The sequence below is a fragment of the Mirounga leonina genome, unplaced genomic scaffold, assembly GCF_011800145.1.
Source record: "Mirounga leonina isolate KUSES-001 unplaced genomic scaffold, KU_Mleo_1.0 Mir_150, whole genome shotgun sequence".
NCBI lineage: Eukaryota > Metazoa > Chordata > Mammalia > Carnivora > Phocidae > Mirounga > Mirounga leonina.
In genome coordinates, this window is record NW_023270374.1 from 3,490,478 (window position 1) to 3,506,726 (window position 16,249).

Below are 16,249 nucleotides of genomic sequence, written 5' to 3' on the forward strand. Positions count from 1 at the left end.
TAACACTTGTGAACTGGAATCTATAGAAGGTGGTACTGTATCTGGTTTAATGTGAAATTGCATATTGAGCTCTTGTAAGTTTGACCCATCAATCTTTCCAAGTGATCCACACAATGCAGAAAAAGTGCACACCTTCCAATTTCTCTGACACCTGAACAATTTGAGAACCACCAGCATGATAGAAAGAGTTTGGAAGCCTTTGAAACCAAAATCAAATGTGAATTCAAATCTCAGTTTTGTCTGAGTGACATGGGAACAGAAGTGAGCATCACTTTTCTGGGCCTGGTTTCCCTCTGGACACAAGAATAATTACAGTGAGGGGCACCTGGGTGGTTCAGTCGTTAAGCATCTGCCTTCGGCTCAGGTCCTGATCCCAGGGTCCTGGGATCGAGCCCCACATTGGGCTCCCTGCTCCGCAGGAAGCCTGCTTCTCCCTCTCCCACTCCCCCTGCTTGTGTTCCTTCTCTCACTGTGTCTCTCTCTGTCAAATAAATAAATAAATAAAATCTTAATTAAAAAAAAAAGAATACAGTGAGTGGAAAGGATGTTTATCAGCATGAGATCAGATGAAGCAAAGCTCCTGGTCCTAAGCAGGAATCCAGTTACTTGTCTGGTCTACTGCTTGACCTCTGGGTTGAGCCCTGCATCCCCCCCACCCCCACCCCACCACCACCAAGGACAAAACTCTGCAGGGCTGAAGTTGGCCTCAGCAACACCATGTATGGGCCTCAGTGCATACACCAATGTCACTGCCTCACACCACTCACCAGCCAGGAGACCACACCCTCAGCATCCTCTTCACCTGCTTTATTTTCATTCTACCTCCTCCTGTTTATCCAGTCTGGATTTCCGCCATTAAGGATTCTGCTCCCCACACCTTCCTTCTCTAGGCCTCAGAATGTTATTTACTGAACAGTGAAAGAAAAGGAAGTACTTCTATGTGGGTCACTCTCTCAGGCCCTTTAATAGTTGGTATAGGAAAGAGTCAAGGGAAAAACAGGTCATTCCTGATTTTCCCAGGGAATCAGCTTGCCTGGAAGTGCATCTTGCAGTCTGTGGATTGCTGGGTATGGGGGAACAAGGGTGTCCTTGGGTGTCTCCAGCATTATGCCCTGGACACAGAAGGCTCCAGTGCTCCCTTCCATGGGTTTAAATGCTGGGGGCTTAGAGATGCTAAGGACACAAAGCAATGGTAGAAAGTGCAGGACATGATTAAGAGCCACACTGGATACAGAAGTGGTTTGCTCTTCATATCAAAGAAACTGATTGCCAGAGGTCAGAGAAGAGAAAAGTTGCCAGCCACATTCTTGTGGGATCTTGAGGCATTTGTGAGCTATTGTCCATCTAACTGACAAGAGAGAGGGCTGGGGACTCAGAGGGGCTAGAGAGACTTCAAGGAAAGTGTCTGGATGGAGAGGATTAAGCAATGGGGCTGGATGAGGGAAGCGAACCAGAACAAGGTAAGGCAGATCCAACACCAAGGAGGGATTGGCCTGATGGTGGAAAGCCATGAAGAGCTGGTAGGGAGTCTATCTACAGCACTGCTGGAGAGCATGGCTACTTGAACTTGAGATCACTAGCATTGTCATAAGAGTTGAAATTTGCCTTACAAAAGTGAATTGTTATGATAATTATCTGTAGTTAACATAAAGAGATCTTTCAAAAAATGTTAACTCATTGGTCCAGAAATCAAACCTAACACTATCAAAAGCTGTGTGCATTGAAAATCATCCATGGATTGATAATTCATAGAGGATTGATGAACATTTTTGCCTCATTTAGACACTAATGTAAAATATTGGTCATTCTGTACTTTGATATAAACAGAAAGTTACTGTGGTCTTTCCTTTATCATTTTGTTAAATATTCTGTCATTTGCTTTTATTCTAGTTTTTTGTCTGGTTTTCCTAAGGAGGCAGAACTTACTTGCACCAGGTAAACCCACCAAAGGCCATTAGAAACATGTAACAGACTGCAGTCTGAAGGCAATTGGAGCAACCAGTCAGAGATCAGGTTTCCAATAAATAGTTTAAAACTGGTCAGGGGTTTTATCAAAGTTGGGGGGAAGCTAGCTTCTACCCACAGGGTGGACCCCAGCACAGCTGTCCACAGATGGCCAGGATTTCTGCCCTCCCCTCACCTGTATGCTTCTCTAAGTCCTACCTCAGTGCCTAGGGGAAAATAGGATAAAAAATTCACACCAAGATGCAATTATCCTCTCTATTAAGAGTGCCACTCTTTGGTTGAAGCAGATTTTACAATCTATAAGTGCATCAGAACAGTGTGTTGTACACCTTAAACTTATACAATCCTGTATGTCAATTATATCTCAATAAAGTTGGAAATAAGTAAACAAACAAAGAAACAAAGGCAGAGGGGATACCATCAGGGTATCCTATCCCTGGGGAAGGATACCCACCACCTCTTCTGCCACCTGTCTCAAGGGCAGTCCATGGTTGTCATGTTCAGGGTCAGCCTTCAAGGATCACCTCCCTCTTACCAAGGGCATAGGAAGCTCATGCATAGGTGAGCTTGTCCATTTATTTCTCAACAGGTGTAGGTCAAACAACCAGAACCCTTCCCCTTCTACCATCCCAGAGGGGGCATAGAGTGAGCTCTACCCCAAAGCTTCCTTAGTTACAGCAGTAGGTGATTGACAGGGGGACCATGCCCACCAAATGTACACACGCTCAAATGACATTTCTCTCTCTCTTTCTTTTTTTTTGGATTTATTTATTTATTTTAGAGGGACAGAGCGTGTGCAAGCAGTGTGTGTGGGGGGGAGGGGAGGAATGGGGGGGAGAGCAGAGGGAGAGGGAGAGAGAGAGAATCTCCAGCAGACTCCTCCTGAGTGGGGAGCCCGACGTGGGGCTCAATCCCAGAACCCTGAAACCATGACCTGAGCTGAAACCAAAAGCCAGCCGCTCAACTTACTGAGCCACCCAGGTGCCTCAATGGCATTTCTATTGTGTGTCTTCTATAGCTTCAACTGCAGCTTTCTGTTCATACATTCTTTTTTGTATCTTAATTCTGATTTGGCTCCAGCCCTCTGAGTCTTAGCTAAAGAGTTAAACTGGCTTTTTAAGGTCGCTGAAGATGCCTGATTTCACCCTATTGGGGGCTGACTCAACTGGTTAAACATTTGGAGTTTTAAGGTTGAGAAAGGGAGCAATACTAACTCAAGGACCTCCTGGGGTGTAATTTCAGACCACTGGGCCATTCAGGTGAGGCAATCTTGTTTATATTGCCATGAATCGTGCCCCTCCACAGCCAAGATAAAATAGCTGACCATGAGAATCTGTTGCCTACGTAGCTTTTCCCACATCTCATCTTCAGGGTCCATGTGTAACAATTCACTTGGCAGTCAATAACCCATTGCAACTAAAAGCATTATTGCTATAATCCCTAACAATAAGAAGAAAAGAACCCACCTGTGCTCTTACTAAATGCCAGGCACTGGAGTGTCTTTACATGCACTGTCTCTATCATCATAATGCATTTGTTCTCATTTAAAAGGTGAAGACACTGAGGCACAGAGAGTTTCTGTAGCTTATCCAAGGTCACACAGCACTAGGATTTGAACAGCCTATCTGACTTCAAAGCCTTTGAACTTTATCCACATGTTCTATGTTCTTTGAAAGGCAGAGTCATAAAAGTCTTTAGAACTAAAGACGAGGAACAAGAAGTTCCAGAGAATTTAGTGACTCATCCAAAGTCACATGGTTAGTTCTTCTAAAGCTAATTTTCTCCCATACCCTGGAAAAGTGGAATAAATCAATTCAAAAAATTCCCGAGGCTCTCCATGCTACTATTCCTCCTCTGCCAGATGCTAAATAAGAAGTGCAATGGCTTGCCCAGACTGTTCCACGTTGCTCTCCACAAAGGTAAAAGACAGTACTTGCCCCATGCAAAGGGACAAGAACAGGGAAGGAAAATTCAGTGTGGAACATCTCTGCCTTTCCCTTGCGAGTTTGTTATCTGTTCTCTTGAGAAACTCTTCAGACACTAGAAAATTATATATGTATCTGTGTCATTAGAAGAACAAATAAAAATTCATAAATTTTTTTAATTTATAAAAACACATTAATATATCAGGCATTAAAAACAATATAACTTTGATCTGATTATTATTTTACTTTCACAACTTGTTTTTAAACAGGTAACTTTTCTTTAGCTTTGGAGATCAAGTCTCATAATTATGCTTGTCTAACCAACATCCTCCCTGGGACAACAAAGTCTTTGGATGTACATGTATGCAATGCTTACTATGTCTGGATTTATTCACATTTTATTAAAATTCTCTGTAATGGCAGCCTCATAGAGTGGTACTGTCAAATTCCTTTATGATGGTATTTAACAAAGATTTTTATGAGAATTCAATTGTGCTTTGCCTTCCCCAGAACTGAGGGAAGAAACTTTTACCCATCATGTACCTTTAAAAAGTGAGTATCTACTTTTGAAATGTCATTCATTTCTTAGTTTTTCCACTTTAGGGAGCATGAAATAAACTGAGTAGCAAAAAAAAGGAATTAAGTTAAATAAGCTTATCTTCAGTTGGTGTTACTAAATGATCCTGAAATCATATCTTGAATTGACCCTTTTCTTGAAGACAGGAAGGGAAATATTTTTGGCTTGCTCATGAACTCCCCTGAATTTCTTTCCATCAGGCAGACAGGGAAATTCCCACAAGGCCCTGACACATGGCAGGTTTGTAGGGCTAATCACCTATTGCTCTCCTTCAATTCTTGTTTCCAAGAGAGTGAGAACAGTGTCTGGTTCCATAAGAGCTTATTAAGGGAGTGATGGAGTACACTTTATGTTGTCTAGGCTTTATGGTGCATTGCAAGTCTTATCTCCAATTACCTTTGTGTTTTGTCCTTTCTGTATTTTTCTCTTGTCTCCTGGTCGAGGAGACAGCCCCAATCCTTGATCTTTCCTGATTCAAGAAGAGGTGTGGAGGCTGGGCCAAAATTGGGTGTGCAAATTGAGACTGAGAACAGAAAGACACCCAGAGTTTCAGGGATGCTGAGGATTTGTCCACTGCTCCACAGGGCCCTGAGGGAGTGACAGGACCTCTGGAGGCCAGAGTATGACTGTGGGCCCATCTGAGGAGGCTGCACCTGGGCCCTGAGGTTCAGGATGGCTGTGGCACAGCACAGCAGGATCCCCAGACTTCAAGGGACTGTGTGCACTGGACAGTGGAATCACAGAGGTGACCTGCATATCCTGAAGATGGAGAGGTCTTACAGAATATTTTGCTGAGCATGAGACTCCTGCAATCTTCATATAGACCTGGGGGTGCCTTATACTGGGTGCCCTACCAGCCAATTTCAGATATCCTGGAGTCAGATTGAATTTAACTGAACAAAAGAAAATGAAGTAGCATGACATGATTTTCATTCCCAAGTTTGTGGACTAAGATTCATGCTCACCCCACATCTGTATGTGGTCAGTCTCTGTATCAGTCTGGATCTTGGTAGGAAACTGACTTCTACTCAAAAAGTTTTAACTGAAAATAATTTAAAGGCAAGACTCTTTGTGAAAATGTGTGCACAGTTAAGGGAACCAAGAAGGAAGGTTGAGGCATCCAGAGATGAGCAGCATGGGGGAGCCATTACTACCTCTGGCCTGAAGGGGCGAGGAGAGGGCTTGGTGTTTGCAAAAGCCTGTGAGAGTTGGCATAGGGGAGGGAGCTGCATGATAGAGGACTCAGCCATTGCCACACAACCTGAGTGGAAGCAGGGGGATGGCAGGCAGAGAAATACCCCATCCATTCTTTTCCCACCCTCTGGTCTCTTGCCAGAGCCTCTCATTGACTGAACTCATGCAGTGACCAGAGCCCCAAGGAAACCTGATGACTGGACAAAGTTTGGGGGGGGTCAGGCCCTTGGCAAAGTAGAGAAGGATGGACAAGGGATTTGGAGTAATGGGGAGGGGAAGAGAGAATAACCAGCACAGCTCTGTCCAACACATTCACCAAGGTGGTTTTCTAGGTTGTTATTGGCAGAATAAGTCCTCTTGGAATATGCTTAAAAATCCTGTGCTTGGACCTGGGAACCCCAACATGGATCAACTCCAAACTGTCACTTTCAAGCCATGACTCAAAATTCTTTCACCTCTCAGAGCTCCAATTACTACTCACCTACAGAGTGGCAGAGGGTTAAATGAATTAATGTCAGGAAAGGGTGAGGCACACTTCTGAAAACCTGGACACATGCCCTCTCAATAACTAGCTGGGTGTGGGGTCTTTTCTCTCTGGACTTGAGTGTGTTAATTGAAAAATGGAGAGGTGTTTATGGCATGTTACCTGTAATGTGCCCTCCACTTCTTGTGTTTTAGGGTTCTGTGAAACCAAAGGAAGGGGTTTATCCTGAGCTTCTTCATCTGGTCCCCACATGTGGTACCCCTTCAAGAAAACTGGAATTTTCTTTTTTTTTTTAAGTTTTTATTTTAATTCCAGTTAGTTAAGATACAGTGTTATATTAGTTTCAGGTGTACAATTTAGTGATTCGACACTTCCATACATCACCCCGTGCTCATCATGACAGGTGCATCCTTAATCCCCATCACCTATCTCACCCATTCCCCACCCCTCCCCTCTGGTAACCAGCAGTTTGTTTTCTATAATTAAGAGTCTGAAGAAAACTGGAATTTTCAAGACTATTTAACTATATTATAACACATCAGCAAAACTTTGCTGAGTTTCAGTTTCCTATTATAAAATGAAAATAACCCAATAACCACCCCAAATCAATTTAAATTAATCCTGGGGGATGTGAGGGTTCCTAGTACCATGGCTGGAATACAGCAAGTTAAGGCATCCCTACTTCCAAATCAAACTCACCTTAGGAGTGGTTTTTTTTTTTTCTTTTTACCTTGCTAGTGTAAAATAAAACAGAAATACAGAAAATTACACAAAAAGCACACATAATTTAGGGAACACTCTTGTAACTGCTACTCAGGTAAAGAAAGAGAACTTGGCCAGAGCCTTTCATGTGTCCATTCCAGCCTCAGTGCCCCCTCCCCTCCAAAGGTTCACATCAACCTTCTTTGATAGTAATTCCTTCCCTGCATTTTTTTAAACTTGAAATGTTGTTTAAATCCTTTTTAACTTCTAAGATCTTTCTTCATCCTTTTCTTTTCCTTTTAATTTATCCACTGAAGAAGCAATCTGTCTGACCTGAAGAGTCTCCACAGTCTGGATCTTACAGTCTGTACCCCCAAAGTGTTCCTCAAATTTCCAGCAAACTGGCAGCTGGATCCAAACACATGATCAAGCTCATGCTGGATCCTATTGGCAAGATCAGAGGTGTTGTTAAAAGGAGATTTTCAGAAAGATTGGTAAGAACCAAAACTCTATCCTGACTCATTAAATAATAATCATTATTTTAAAATAAATCCACAAGAAGTTCTGGTATACAGTAATGTGGAGAGCCACCCTAAAGACACTCCAAAGTTTGTTCTTTCCTTCTTAGAGCAAAGTCCAAATGGGAGGCGATAGGTCAGGAAAAGCCCCTACTGCCCCCAGTCCTCTTCAACTCCAGATCCTTATAGCACTATAAAGAATTTTTACAAGTGCCACATCTTCTCACCTAACATTTTCCCCCAAGATGCTTTAAGACTCTCCTCTCCTCATCTTTTGTACTGGGGCTTTTGAGTCAAATTAGAAATTAGTATAATAAAGCATAGCTCCATAAAACAGCTGTTGAAGCACAGGGCCCAAGCTGTCTGAGACACAGACTACCCCCATGCCATATACGCAGCAAGAGGCCCAGTGAGCTGTGCACAGGGCAGCTAAGACAAAGACAGCAGGGTATCAATCTGTAAACTAAGCAAGGTAGAAACCTAGCAAGCCCACCAGGGCCTCTTTACCCCATGTCACTGTCCATGTTCAAGAAATAGCAATTGAATGAAGTTCTCTCCCCTCTGCACTCAATTAGTACAGATACACATTGTTTTATGGCTTGCAATAACAAGATTATGTTTGTTTTGGCCCAGATATTCTAGATACCATGGCTGTATATATGTATATACTCCTCCAGAGCAGGTCATCAAATATTTTTGAGCCCTAATATAATGCATCTCAAGTATTCTGTCTTCCTGGAATTCATAAAACTCCCTTCTTTGTTAGGTGGCTCAGTTTTCTATACATCTATGATCCACTCATCTCTCAAACTCCCTTGGTTGAAAAGGAAGAAAATTGACTTGGACAAATTTAATAGAGAAAATGGGATTTCCCAGTTATAGATGTGGGAAGGACAGCAAAGTAGTATTTTATTGCTGCATGACAAACACCATAAACTTAGTGGCTTAGGGAAACATACTTTGATTAACTAACAGTGTCTGTGGGCCAGGAGTCTGGGCAAAACTTTGCTGGGTCCTCTGCTCAGGGCTCCATGAGACTGATGTCAAGGTGTCAGCCAGGATGCATTCTCATCTACAGCTCCCTGTCCTCTTTCTAGTTTTATTCAGGTCCTTGGCAAAATCTGGTTCCATGTGGTTGAGGGACTGAGTCTATATTTTCTCAATGGCTGTATACCAGGACCATTTTCAGGGTACCTTCCAGTGATCCTCTCTGCAATATGGCCATTTGTTTTTTTAAGGTGAACACAAGACTTTTCAATCTGCTAAGATGGAGTCTTATATAATGTAATGCAATCCTAGAAGTACCCATCTTTGCTCTTATTCCCATGCAGGGCTTGTCCCAGAAACAAGTGACATAATGGCCCCTGGATATCTGGGGCTTAATCAGCAGCTTCAGGACCAGAGGAGATAATGACTCCTTCTTTCCAATTAGGAAATCCTACTGAAGGATTCTGATTGGCTGGGAACCAGGACTGGCCCAGTCTGTAGCCATGGGGCCAGAACTGTTGCAAGAAGTAGGGGAAAACCAATTGTCTCCATGTTAGGGGATGACAAATCACATGGATTCTTTAGATCCCTTATGTCTGAAACCAAACAAACCAAATCCTCTTGAAATCAATTCCTTACTCTCAATCCTTGAGTTTGGTTGATGGGACCATTTGTTACCAAATCCTCCCAGTTATTCTGGAAGCCAAATGATTTCTTCTTTGTCCTCCAAATGCAATCACCAACTTTGTCCTCACCACCCCCATCCCTTTGCATTCTTCCTGTTGCAGGTTAGGTTCACAAGAGGCAGATTTTGAGGTAGAGTTTAGCACTCAAGGTGTTTATTATTAAGAAGTACTTTTGGGACTGACACCTCTGAGAGGAGGGAAAGGAAGAGGGGTGGGCAGAGGGAGAAGCTGAGCTGTGATGAATGCCCGATGTCAACCTTGATCAATAGGATGGGCAACCGTGGAGTGAAAATGGCCCATCAGAGTTCATCCAGGTTGGATTGAGGTGACCAGTCTTTTATGCTCCCAGACTATGCATGAACCACTTGAAGAGGTGCCTTTGAGTGAGGTGGTTCTCTGCGCCACCCCCCCCCCCCCCCACGAAGCCACTGAGAGCTGAAGGGTGTCTGCCCACAGCCCTTCCCAGCAGCTAGAGCTATGACACTCTCTCTAACAGGGGACTGGGTGGTATGATATGGTCCCAACCACATTCCCTCACATTTATCTATTCCCATACATTCCCAGAAAGACCACCATAGTGCAGGTCCTTATGGTCTGATTCTTCACTCTTATATACTGGGATCCTTCCATCCCAGTCAAATACTAAATCTCTTCTGTTATCTCAGTCAAACCACTGTTCAAAAACTCTTCATGGCTTCCAATTTCCTATGGATTCAAGTTCCTAAATCTTAGCTAAACTCAGATCTTTCTTTTGTTTGTTTTTCCTTTGTTTTTGTTTTCATTTTAATTTTTTATGTAAATTCAATTTAGTTAACATATAATGTATTATTAGTTTCAGGAGTAGAATTTAGTGATTTATCAGTTGCATACAAAATCCATTGCTTATTACATTATGTGCCCTCATTAATGCCCATCACCCAATTACCCCTCCCCCCACCCACCTCCCCTCTAGCAACCCTCAGTTTGTTTCCGATAGTTAAGAATCTCTTATGGTTTGCCTCTCTTTCTGTTATTTTATTTTTCCTTCCCTTCCTCTATGTTCATCTGTTTTGTTTCTTAAATTCCACATATGAGTGAAATCATATAGTATTTTTCTTTCTCTGACTGACTCATTTTACTTAGCATAATACCCTCTAGTTCCATCCGTGTCACTGCAAATGGCAAGATTTCATTCCTTTTGATGGCTGAGTAATATTCCATTGCATATATATACCACGACTTTTTTATCTATCCGTCAATGGGCATCTGGGCTCTTTCCACAGTTTGGCAATTGTGGCCATTGCTGCTATAAACATTGGGGTGCATGTGTCCATTCGAATCACTATTTTTGTGTCTTTTGGATAAATACTTGGTGGTGCAATTGCTGGATCATAGGGTAGCTCTATTTTTAACTTTTTGAGGAACCTCCATACTGTTTTTCAGAGTGGCTGCACCAGATTGCATTCCCACCAGCAGTATGAGGGTTTCCCTTTCTCCACATCTTTGTCAACATCTGTTGCTTTGTGAGTTGCTAATTTTAGCCATTCTGACTGGTGTGAGGTGATATCTCACTGTGGTTTTGATTTGTATTTCCCTGATGGTCAATGATGTTGAGCATTTTTTCATGTGCCTGTTAGCCATTTGAATGTCTTCTTTGGAGAAATGTTTGTTTATGACTTCTGCCCATTTCTTGACTGGATTTTTTTGGGTTTTGGGGGTGAATTTGATAAGTTCTTTATAGATTTTAGATACTAGCCCTTATCTGATATGTCATTTGTGAATATCTTCTCCCATTCTGTAGGTTGCCCTTTAGTTTTGTTGATTGTTTCCTTTGCTATGCAAAAGACCTTTACCCTGATGAAGTCCCAATAGTTCATTTTTGCTTTTGTTTCCTTGATGGATTCCTGTCTCACATTTAGGTCTTTCATCCATTTTGATTTTGTTTTTGTGTATGGTGTAAGAAAGTGGTTCAGTTTCATTCTTCTGCATGTGGCTGTCCAATTTTCCCAACACCATTTGTTGAAGAGATGTCTTGTTTCCACTGGATATTCTTTCTTGCTTTGTTGAAGATTAGTTGACCATAGAGTTGAGGGTCCATTTCTGGGTTCTCTATTTGTTCCATTAATCTATGTGTCTGTTTTTGTGCCAGTACCATACTGTCTTGATGATTACAGCTCCAAGATCTTTTATAATCCCACCCCAATCAATACTTCTGGGACTTTCTTCTACTCAGTACATCAACCTTCTTAGTCACAATATCAAGTTCTTGTTCTCAAAGCCCACTTTCCCTCATCTTCTCTCCTTTCTCACATTTTTTCATACCTTCTCATCTCCTCCACCCTATTCTACTACAAAAATTCTACCAACCATTCAAGGTCCTGCCATAAAAACTTTCTTCCACTGTTGGTCATAGACCAGAGTCATGTCATCTTCCCCAGAAATGTCAATTTCTTATTTTAATCAACATTAATTCTATGCTTCTGATTTAACATCATGTATTCTAGGTTATCAATTACTGTACATGCTTAATTTAGGTGCCCCTGAAAGCAAATCCTGAGATAAAGACTTGGAGGTAGGTTGTCTATTTGGACGGGATGCCAGTGAGTTGGGGAGGAGTGAGGAAAATAAGATAGAACAGGGAAAAAAACCCTATGATGTGTGTGTTAGTGAACAAGTACTCCATGGGCACTTGGGGCTCAGGCCCACCCAGGAACCTCTGAGGAACTTCACAGACCCATCCCAGACTTGTCGCCTGAAGGACAGGGAGCCTGGGACCTTGACCCAATGACTCCTATCTGCCTTGAGGGATGACCCTGTTTTTTCCAGGAGTATTGGCTTTCCTGAACAGTGAAATCACACATGGCTGTGAAGAAACTAGTGAAGGAGAAACCTCACACAAAGGACAAAAGAGGGAAGAAAAAGGCAGGGATGGGGGGAGGAGCAAGATGGCAGAGGACTAGGAGACCTAAATTTTGTCTGGTCCCAGGAGTTCAGCTAGATAGGGATCAAACCATTCTGTACACCTAAGAACTCAACAGGAGATCAAAGAAAAGAATAGCATTAACTCCCTGAACAGAAAAGTGACCACTTTCTGGAAGGCATGACATGCAGAGAAGTGAATCTGAGGCAATATTCGGGAAGACAGACGGTGGAGGGAGGGGGCCTCCATCAGCTGCTACCAGCAAGTGGTAGACCAGCGGAGCACAAAATCAGAACTTTTAGAAGTCAGCTCTGCTGAGGGACATCGCTCCAGTGGCTAAGCGGGGGGTGGAACCCTCGCTGGGACAGTGAGGTTTCAGGACCCTCAGGGTCACAGAAAGACCAAGGGTGCCTGAGTGTGGCAGAGCTCCAGGGTATCGGAGCGGGGAAGTCAGCTGCAGAGACGGAACTGAGGAGGGGGCTCTCAGCTCTGGGTTGCCATAAACTGTGATCCGCAGCACAGCTGGGCCACTGCTCTTCCAGCAGGGACCCAACAAGCGGCAAATCCAGGGAGACTCCCCTTCCTCCCCCAGGGGGAGCAGCACAGGAGTGCACCACAGGAATCTGCTGGGTTTGGAGACTCCAAATGGCATCGTGAGCCAGAGATAGAAATGCTCGGTCACTGGCTGGGTGAGCACAGAGTGCGACTGGAGACCGGCGAGATGGGAGTGACTGACTGCTTTTCTCTGGGGGCACACTGAGGAGGGGGGCCCTGAGTTCTCAGCTCCTCCGGGGCAGAGATTGGAAGGCCGCCATTTTCACTCTAGTCCTCCAAAGCTGTAGGGAAAGCTTGCAGGGAACAAAAGCTCCCGAGAGCAAACCCGAGCAGATTACTTAGCCTGGACCTGGCCAGGGTGGGGCAATTGGTCCACCAGCAAAGACATTTGGGAACCATGGCAACAAGCCCTCCCCCCAGAAGATCAGCAAGAACAGCCAGCCAAGACCAAGTTTAGCGAACAATGAGAATGGCAGAACTCCAATGCTAGGGGATACTCGACATAGAATTCACAACCTTTCCCCATAATTTTTAGGCTTTCAAAGTTAATTTTTTTTTAACTTTCTTTTTCTTTTTCTTTTTTTGAATTTTTCTTTTTCCCTTTTTCAACCAACATCTTATCAATCCCTTTTTTAAAAAAATCTTTTTTAGAACTAAAATCTAACCAAGTCAAAATCAAAAAGGCTATTAATGAGATGCAATAAAAAATGAAGGCTCTAACTGCTAGGATAAATGAGGCAGAAGAGAGAATTAGTGACATAGAAGACCAAATGATGGAAAATAAAGAAGCTGAAAAAAAGAGAGATAAACAACTACTGGATCACGAGGGCAGAATTCGAGAGATAAGTGATACTTAAGAAGAAACAATATTAGAATAATTGAGATCCCAGAAGAAGAAGAAAGAGAGAGAGGGACAGAAGGCATATTGGAGCAAATTATAGCAGAGAACTTCCCTAATTTGGGGAAGGAAACAGGCTTCAAATTCCAGGAGGCACCGAGGATCCCTCTCAAAATCAATAAAAATAGGTCAACACCCTGACATCTAATAGTAAAACTTACGAGTCTCAGAGACAAAGAGAAAATCCTGAAAGCAGCTCGGGAGAAGAGATCTGTAACCTACAATGGTAGAAACATTAGATTGGCCACAGACCTATCCATAGAGACCTGGCAGGCCAGAAAGGACTGGCAGGATATATTCAGAGCACTAAATGAGAAAAATATGCAGCCAAGAATACTATATCCAGCTAGGCTGTCATTGAAAATTGAAGGAGAGATAAGAAGCTTCCAGGACAAACTAAAACTAAAGGAATTTGCAAACACGAAACCAGTCCTGCAAGAAATCTTGAAAGGGGTCCTCTAAGCAAAGAGAGAGCCTAAAAGTAACATAGACCAGAAAGGAACACAGACAATACACAGTAACAGTCACCTTACAGGCAATACAATGACACTAAATTCCTATCTTTCAATAGTTACCCTGAATGTAAATGGGCTAAATGCCCCAATCAAAAGACACAGGCTATCAGATTGGATAAAAAAATAAGACCGGGCGCCTGGGTGGCTCAGTTGGTTAAGCAACTGCCTTTGGCTCAGGTTATGATCCTGGAGTCCCTGGATCGAGTCCTGCATTGGGCTCCCTGATCGGCAGGGAGTCTGCTTCTCCCTCTGACCCTCCCCCCTCTCATGTGTTCTCTCTCATTCTCTCTTTCTCAAATAAATAAATAAAATCTTAAAAAAAAAAAAAGACCGATCGATATGCTGTCTGCAAGAGACTCATTTTAGACCCAAAGTCACCTCCAGATTGAAAGGTGTCTTTCAAAGGGGGTAGAAAACAATTTACCATGCTAATGGACACCAAAAGAAGCTGGAGTGGCAATCCTTATATCAGACAAATTAGATTTTAAACCAAAGTCTGTAATAAGAGATGAGGAAGGACACTATATTCTACTGAAAGGGTCTATGAAACAAGAAGATCTAACTATTGTAAATATCTATGACCCTAACATGGGAGCAGCCAATTATATAAGGCAATTAATAACAAAAGCAAAGAAACACATTGACAACAATACAATAATAGTGGGGGAATTTAACACCCCCCTCACTGAAATGGACACATCATCTAAGGAAAAGATCAACAAAGAAATAAAGACTTTAAATGACACATTGGAACAAATGGACTTCACAGGTATGTTCAGAACATTCCATCCCAAAGCAACAAAATACACATTCTTCTCTAGTGCCCATGGAACATTCTCCAGAATAGATCACATCCTAGGTCACAAATCAGGTCTCAACCAGTACCAAAAGATTGGGATCATTCCCTGCCTATTTTCAGACCACAGTGCTTTGAAACTAGAACTCAATCATAAGAGGAAAGTTGGAAAGAACTCAAATACATGGAGGCTAAAGAGCATCCTACTATAGAATGAATGGGTCAACCAGGAAATTAAAAAAGAATTTAAAAAATTCATGGAAACCAATGAAAATGAAAACACAACTGTTCAAAATCTTTGAGATACAGAAAAGGCAGTCCTAAGAGGAAAGTATATAGCAATACAAGCCTTTCTCAAGAAGCAAGAAAGGTCTCAAGTACATAACTTAACCGTATACCTAAAGGAGCTGGAGAAAGAATAGCAAATAAAGCCTAAACCCAGCAGGAGAAGAGAAATAATAAAGATCAGAGCAGAAATCAATGAAATAGAAACCAAAAGAAGAGGAGAACAGGTCAACAAAACTAGGAGCTGGTTCTTTGAAAGAATGAACAAGATTGATAAACCCCTGGCCAGACTTACCAGAAGAAAAGAGAAATGACCCAAATCAACAAAATCATGAATGAAAGAGGAGAGATCACAACCAACACCAAAGAAATACAAACAATTATAAGAACATATTATGAACAACTATATGCCAGCATTAGATAACCTGGAAGAAATGGATGCATTCCTAGAGATGTATCAACTACCAAAACTGAACCAGGAAGAAATAGAAAACCTGAACAGACCTATAACCACTAAGGAAATTGAAGCACTAATGAAAACTCTCCCAACAAACAAAAGCCCAGAGCCAGATGGCTTCCCAGGGGAATTCTACCAAACATTTAAAGAAGAATTAATACCTATTCTTCTGAAACTGTTCCAAAAAATAGAAATGGAAGGAAAACTTCCAAACTCATTTTATGAGGCCAGCATTACCTTGATCCCCAAGCCAGACAAAGACCCCATCAAAAAGGAGAATTACAGACCAATATCCCTGATGAACATGGATGCAAAAATTCTCACCAAAATACTAGCCAATAGGATCCAGCAGTACATTAAAAGGATTATTCACCACAACTAAGTGGGATTTATCCCTGGGCTGCAAGATTGGTTCAACATCTGCAAATCAATCAATGTGATACAATACATTAATCAAAGAAAGAACAAGAACCACATGATCCTCTCAATAGATGCAGAAAAAGCATTTGACAAAGTACAGCATCCTTTCTTGATCAAAACACTTCAGAGTATAGGGATAGAGGGTACCTACCTCAATATCCTAAAAGCCATCTATGAAAAACCCACAGCGAATACCATTCTCAATAGGGAAAAACTGAGAGCTTTCCCCCTAACTTCAGGAACATGGCAGGGATGTCCACTCTCACCACTGCTATTCAACATAGTATTAGAAGTCCTAGCCACAGCAATCAGACAACAAAAAGAAATCAAAGGCATCCAAATTGGCAAAGAAGTCAAACTCTCACTCTTTGCAGATGATATGATAC